This window comes from Lygodium microphyllum, chromosome 23, assembly GCF_053477565.2.
Source record: "Lygodium microphyllum isolate KBCC chromosome 23, Lygodium_microphyllum_v1.1.10, whole genome shotgun sequence".
NCBI lineage: Eukaryota > Viridiplantae > Streptophyta > Polypodiopsida > Schizaeales > Lygodiaceae > Lygodium > Lygodium microphyllum.
This window is the reverse complement of record NC_141157.1, coordinates 66,166,921-66,174,848: the sequence shown is the minus strand read 5'-3', so window position 1 is coordinate 66,174,848 and position 7,928 is coordinate 66,166,921. Positions and strand designations below refer to the sequence as shown.

General features: G+C 34.8%; 1 long non-coding RNA gene across 1 annotated transcript; it reads left to right on the top strand.

Annotated features, from left to right (window-relative positions):
• The first annotated feature begins 261 nt into the window (after window positions 1-261).
• LOC148016283 (uncharacterized) lies at window positions 262-1,500 on the top strand. Its single transcript, XR_015688105.1, has 2 exons — window positions 262-516; window positions 1,222-1,500. It is a non-coding gene; the product is annotated as an uncharacterized LOC148016283 (long non-coding RNA).
• Window positions 1,501-7,928: the final 6,428 nt, after the last annotated feature.

Genomic DNA, 7,928 nt, shown 5'->3' with positions numbered 1-7,928 from the left:
TTTACAAATGATAACCATATAGCATAGTTCTTGTCTTTGAAAGGATGAAATAAGGCACACTCAATGTAATTTAGAGTGGATGCTTGACACTTTCTACCTTTTTCTAGTGGAAAATCTTTTATGAGTGTCAAATGGATATGCTAGGGTTGTGCAAAAGTTTGTGTGATTTTCTCCAAAAAGTGTAAAGGTGATAAGTAGAAAAGGAATAGAATACAAAATGTTGCAATATAAAATGTGGCTTGGATCACATTAAGAAGTAAGCCACACTTTGGGTAAGCATCTTACAACATGTTTCACCACCACCACCACGGCCATCACCACCATGGCCACCACCATCACCACCATGGGTATCACCACCCAAATGTATTAGGTTTTCATCAGAGTGGTTATCCTATGCATGATGGTTATGCTTATGATCTTCATCATGTTGGTAGTTACCACCAACATGGAAGCCATCATAAGAAGCATGAACGTTTAGCGGAGATGGGGTTACTAGCCTCAACTCTATATGGACTTGTAACACCTCTTAGAACTCCTTTTCCCTTTTTTTTTTAATATTCAATGACATTTTAGCTAAATTTAATTTTGGGAAATAATTTTGGCCCTCAATAATGCATTTAAAAGGACATATAAAGGAATGTCTTATAGGTACCTAGTTCTTAAGTTTATTACAAGCAACCATTTCTTATTTGTTTATTTGTTTGTGTGTGTGTGTGTGTGTTATACAAAAAATGAATAAAATCAAAAGTAGAATGAGTGAGATAGATTCAAATCATTTGACTACAACATAATTGCATAAACATTATACTTCTATGATTGACTAATCCAACAACATTACTAGAAAATAGTGAACAATTGCACAAGAAGGAAAGAAAAATTCAAAATATAAATCAATTTATGTTGCTTTTAAAAACAAAATTTTACTAATCCAACAAACCACGTGCGTGCGTGCGTGCGTGTGTGTGTGCATGCGTGCATGCGTGTGTGTGCGCACGCACGCGCGTGCATGCAAGTAAGCATGTCTAGCAGCCTTTTGCATACAATGATAACTTACATTTATCAATTTTCCACAAGTCTCAATATTTAGGGAAGAGGGAGATAATAGCAATTATAAATGTCTTTTTAATAGTGTAATCTAGCTACCACTTATTGAGCACTTATTATGTTAGACACAAGAAGCCAATGATGCATCTAATGATGTGAGCTTTTTTATTATTGTAGCATGAATCTCATAAAGCAAAAACCGGTCATGGAGATGCACAATATCACAAAAAGATGGCAGAGATGGCTAGTTTGGCTGCTCTTGGGTCAGGTGCTCTTGCAGCTTACGAGCATAGTCGCCACAAAAGCCACTATTAACAACATGTTTAACTTTATTTTGTACAAGATTTAGTACAACCTTCAAGTAATCCTAATAGGATAGAATACAAATGTTACAGTTGTTTCCTACATGTAATGACACATTCAGAATGTGTAATGGAGATACTAATGGTTCTATGACTCCCTGATGTTAATATGTAGAAATGCTATTGGAGAATCTCAATATGCATTTAACCAAAGCAAATTAGTGGTCAACTCATATGTTCTTGTTTGATATAAGACAATTTGTATTAAACACATTGAGTTGTCCAATACAAATATTACCAAAAGATGGCACTAAATAATGAGTATTGGTGTGTAACATTATTATGAAGGATAGATGTTACTTATCTAACTCTATTATCCATCATGATTTGATTAGTCCGTCACTTATAATAAATGATGGTACAAATATACCTTGTCTTAACATCAAATTAAGAATTTGGTTGGATAGGAGGCTAATTTATATTTTCAAAGTAATTAAGTTAGCCTTAAAGGCTTGAAGTATACATGCTAGTTGCAAGGCTTTGTAAGTAGTTATGTGTATGTGTTTATTAGGATTTGCAAGTCATTATTATTACATCGCATCTTTGTACAATTTTTATTTTATAAAGAGTATATAAAAAGGATAACTCATGTGAACATGGCAAGGAAAGTTAGATTGATGGTACAACATGTGAAGAATGGCATGAACACCTTAAATTTGAAGGCTACATGGCAAGGAAAGTTAGGTTGATGGTACAACATGTGAAGAATGGCATGAACACCTTAAATTTGAAGGCTACATGGAGAGGGTCTTACCCTTCCAAAGAAGGATGGCAAATCTATTACTCTACAAAAGAATGATAGTAAGTTTATAAAACTAGGAAACCCTTCAAATCCTCTAACTCTTCAAATGAATGGCAATGAATTTAGAAAATCAAGCAATGCTTCAAATTTGAGGTAGGATGTTAGTATGGATGACATTACAACCAAAAATACGAATGCATAGCATTATGTGTGGAAGTGATGAGAGATTTCCTCTTAATGGTTATAAGTGATGGCTTCATATTAAATCATGTATTGGAAACTTCCCATTATGAGGAGAATAGAAATAAGAAAAGACTTCGTTTATTATGGTTACTCTACACATAAGCTTGGTACTTGAGAAGGGTCAAATGTCCTGTGGGCATTTGTTTTTCATCTACATATATTAGTTGAGTGTTTAGACAAGAAATATCATGGATGTGCTAATGTTGACAAGGCTTTATGCAACAATACAATGGCTAGATGTCTATGTTCCCTTCAACTTGAGGAAAAGCTTACATTGACTATGTTTATGGCATGCATTATATGGAGCATTTAGTGATGCAGAAGTTATGGATTTCCATTGTATAGTGAGAGAGGCCTTATGAGCGGTGAAAGAAGAAAGGAAAAGGAAGGGAACAAGATAGAAAAGTAAAAGAAGGGTGCATGTAGCACTTCTAGGGCTATATATATTGTGAACCTAAGCATTCAAGTTTTACTAGACTCCTTCAAACTTAAACTTTGAGTTGCAAGTCAAACTAAATGCATATATGTTGCATTCAACGTAAATTTGTGCTTCTAGCACTACATGTACATACATTTGCAATAGTATTATGATAAGGCCATCTCATCTAGCTTGAAGTTATCATAAAGGATCACACTATTTTGAGTCATCAAAGCAAAAATTTCACAATTTTTTTCAATTCTCTATGTGATTGAAGCAAAGCCACACGACTAGCTATGTACATGTGTCTACGTCTGTGTGTGGCCTAGCATGATGGCTAGGCAATTTTGGGAGCTACAAAACAAATTTACACCTACATGACATATCAAAGCTTTGGTCTTCCTATTTGATCTAATGTCGAGGGGTACCTTTTTTTTTTTTGCACCCTCCACAAGCCCCTAGTCACCATAACCAAATCATTATAGCATCTATAATGACCAATTTCCATGCATTATCGACACATGAACTAGATCAATTGTCATATATTAACATAAAACGTGTGGTGCATTATAAGCACATGAATCCCTAGATCTAGTATAAGCACATGAACCACCTATGAAGGCATGAAATTTAACCCAATTTAGAATGCTATAACTTTTATCATGGCAAGTGGATATACAAGTGTAAGCAAGCATGCATTCCATGCACCAATATAGTTTTTCAAAGAGTATATGTCATGAAAGTAGACCATTTCCTCTTGGATCATTAGTGGTAGCTACTTCATTTAAATTACTTGCTTTGTATACCTTGTAGCTACTATCAACTAGCCAACCACTAACCACCTCATTCGTTTCCATAGCCTCAAAGGCCTTTCCCAAGGTCACTAGACTTATAATCATACCATGTATACATGTGCCCAGATACATGCCTCGCTAATTTTTGGTCCACAAGGATGACCCTGTGAGCATTCTAAGCAATGATAGAGACACAAAGTTCGTTGTGTGTGAGAATTTGGGGTAGATCAACATGGACTACCACAACACACTCAGGAGTAATCCTTGCAACGTAGTAAGCAAGGAAAGCATCATTGCCAAAAGACCCTTGACACCCTTGCAAGTTAGCAAACTCATCAATATCTAAGATGGCCCACATCAAAAACAATTTATTAATTTACTTTGAAATTTATATACACAATATAATTACCTCTTGGGGTGGGGGGCGCACTTGTGGGCACACTCCTTCATGGCATCATAACAAGGGTGGCCTCAAATTTATCGATAGTTATAGTCATATTCTCTATGATGTCAAGTATCTCCACCAAAATATTGATAGTACAGTCCAATTGCTTGATCTTAGGGGGGCTAATGGTAGGCTCTAGGGTGAGAAAAATGCCCAATGGAAAGATAGAGGCTATGGCAAGCATTGACAACACCTCACCCTCCCACACACCAAATAACATTTTCTTGCATTGTGGAGAAACATGAATTCTATGAAGCCCACAAAAAACATAATGAGGCCACAAACTAAAAGTCCACATCCACTCTCTTGTCCATGATATCCTCCTCACCAATAGGCCGAATCCGTGACACAATCTCTAGGGAATTTCACTCCATGGAAGCTCCCTTTCTAGAACAACTTGCCATACAAGGAGCTTGTGTTATGTAGAAGAATGAATGTAGTAGTACAATATTCTCTCCAAAATTTGGATTAATCTCACAATATCAAATTCCATAGTAATAAGCAAGCTAAGAAAGGTATGATGGCTCTAAGGGAAAATGTGGTAAGGGGATGCAAGAAGTGAAAGTGTGAGAATCAAAGGTTCATCCACACACACACACACACACACACACAAATTTTTAAAAAATTTACAAGCTAGTGTGCTAGAAAACAATGACATATTATTCCTCAATTACAAATATATCTCGTATGATTGTATGCGAATCTCTTCATGCAAAGCTATAAGATGTCGTGAAGGTCTTACTCATTCTTCTTCCCACCTAGAGATATCAAAACCATTAAGCAAGAAACAAGACTACAAATAATTAAAAACCACTTAAAAATGCACTTTCTTGTGACCAACTTGAAAGGTATTACTACATGCATACACACTTCCAATTGAGTTAGATGTTCACATACATTCAACAAGCTCCATTACTTAATCACAATGACTCATTCTAAAAACCTATCTGGGACATGAGTTTGAATATCAAAATTTACACCTCCATCTTCACTAGACTCTACAAGAATCCAACTTCATCTAACATTAATAATGAAAGCACATGTACAATGATGAGTGTGCAATCAAGTAACGAAATGTAATGCTAGAGGTGGGTACCCTACCTAAGTACACATGACCTTTGTGGACTTGGTGGATTTTATTCTATCAAAAACTTCTCCAAAAGTAGATTTGAAGAATTGTTCACCTATGCCTTTGATATAAACATAGGGGACATCTATGCAAATTAGTAGCTTTGAAAATATGTGCAAAAACCTAAATTGGCACAAACCAAGAAAGACCTACACATCTTGAAGCTTTAGCAACTTTCATGGAGCTACAAATGTCATTTAACATATTTGTTTTCACTAGTTGTATCAACCATTGGTCAGTGATGGGCCATTGAAAGGAGTCGAACAGTAAGCAAGGAAGAAGTTCAAGGCAAGAATATGGAAAAGAACAAGTTCAAGAACACCATATGGATTTAATAGTATAGATACCACATATTTGAACTTGTAGGAACAATTTTTGAAGTTGAATAGGCTTTATAAAGCCTTCTTGACCCCATCACAGACTTGTCCACACAACACTTAGTGCTTCATAAGTTCCAAATAGGCTTTTCAAAGATTGATTCCATATCAAATTTAATGGAAAAACATATTCTAAGAAAATGTATATGATAAGTGTTTGAAGTCATAAACATAAAGCAACACACACAACAAGAGGAATATTGTAATAGGCAAGGAAGAAGCTCAGGGCTACTACATGGATTTGTAATATAGGTACCAAATACTTGCACCTATGAAAGAAAAGTTTAGAGTTCAGGTAAAGACTTTCAAGCCATTATAGTTTCACGCATAATAGCATTAGAGCTTCATAAGTCTCGATAGGATTTTCAAGGGCTTATCCTCAATAAAATTTTACGAAAATACATATGTTAGTAAACTATATGGTCTTTGATTGAAGTCATCAATATAATGACATGAGAAAAAAAAGGAATATTGTAATAGAGACTTACAATTCAAAGGGAATATGCACTGTGTATCATGGGGGAAAGCTTCAAATCCTTTGCAATGTATACATGTTACACTATTGCAAAAACACAACCATCTCTAAACTCCCTACATTAAGTAATCTACATTTCCAGTGATTCTCCCTAAACCAAGTAATGTACCTTTCCAACAATGATTCTCCAATACATCATGATGTCTCTCTTGGTGAGGCTCCATTGCGCTTGGCTACATCTAGAGCCATCAATCCTTCTTGAATGTCATCCTTGCCAATTTGCACACTCATGATTTGTGTTACAGATAGAAACAACATAGATTAAATCTTGAGGATTCTATTGATGGCATGTAGATGCCATTTGAATGGATTCAAGAAGAAGATACCTAGAAACATTTAGAATCAAGGAGGTGGGGATTGATTATAAGGAATGTGGTAGTTCTAGAGAAGAAAATGACAAAGGTGATTGTATAGCTATGGCTATGGAATGAAGGATATGATAGAAATATGATGAAAAGATTTGTGGAGTAGAGGAGAATGTCTAAAGAATGAATTTTTAGAGAAAGCCACCATAAAGAGCCTTTTACAACCATACTCAACATAAAATGAGCTTCTAAACGGAAAGATAACGATAATGGGAAGGCATGAAAATTGAAAATTGATCCCCTTTTTTTTTACAACCAATGAGGCCCGATTAGCATGCAAGCCATGATGTAATAAGTAAAAATATGGGGGTAAAGTGGAGGTGAGGACCAATCCTACTTGTGATGAGCACACCCCCTCTCCCATTGATCCACATCAAGCCTATAACAATTAGAAATGGCAATAGCTCCCAATTTTGAGTCCATATTTTTCCTAATCTAAAATGCCCTTTCGAATCCATATTTTTTCTTATGTTATAAGAAGTATAACAAAAAGAGTTTCGAGGTACAAAACCTTTGAAAAATCCTCCTACAGTAATTTTAGGAATTATATTTTTCTTAGAAAGGATTGATGAGAATGTGGCTCTTAAACTTAATAGCTCTTAAAGTTTTTGGAGTGATGTTCCTAGAATAGTGCTTTCACACACACCAAGGTGAATTTATGATATAAGGTGAAATTTGTGATAATAGTTGAGTTTTTTAATGCTTAGGAACCCTTTAGAGTGCATTAGTATCAAGATAAGCTATTTATGATCATCATTGTACTATTTCCAAAAGTTCAACATAATTATAAAAATAGCTTTGGAGGTACCTAAAAAGTATATATATATGGCAACTTTATAGTTATAATTAAACAAGGGATGAGAGATACATGACTAAGGTGTAGATAAAGTACATTGTACGTTGGTTGATAAAGAAAGGAGATTATGAGTGATGCAAAAAACTAGAAGAAGATAAAGAAAGGACAAGATTGAAAGGAATCTTTTAAGAGCGGTCAAAATGAATGGATATCTATTTTTGAACTCGCATACTATTGAAAGTGTATAAGAACATAAATCTAGGCTATCGCATTGCAACCAAGAAATTGATTAGAATATGTAGATTGTGCCCAAAAACTAAGGTTGTATATATCCTTAACATGTTGAAGAGTGATATCAATGCTTTCTAGGATATTTCCAAACCAAATAATCCTCCTTGCATTATTTTTTCTTTTTAAACCTAGCATTAATATTATAGGTTACACCTTAGGAGGTTAACTTTATACAAGTTTATGCTTTATAAAGGCTACCATTTTTGGGTTAACATAAATGTATGGTGAGGTTTTAACCTTAATTGTAGAAGGCAAAAGGCGCAAAATTAAAGCTAAACATGATTTTGTTTGATCTTGTTCTTTTGGTACTATAATTATAGAGAAAATCTTAAAATAAACGAGATAAGACCACTGTAAGGCTTGATGGAAATAATGTGTCACTTTATG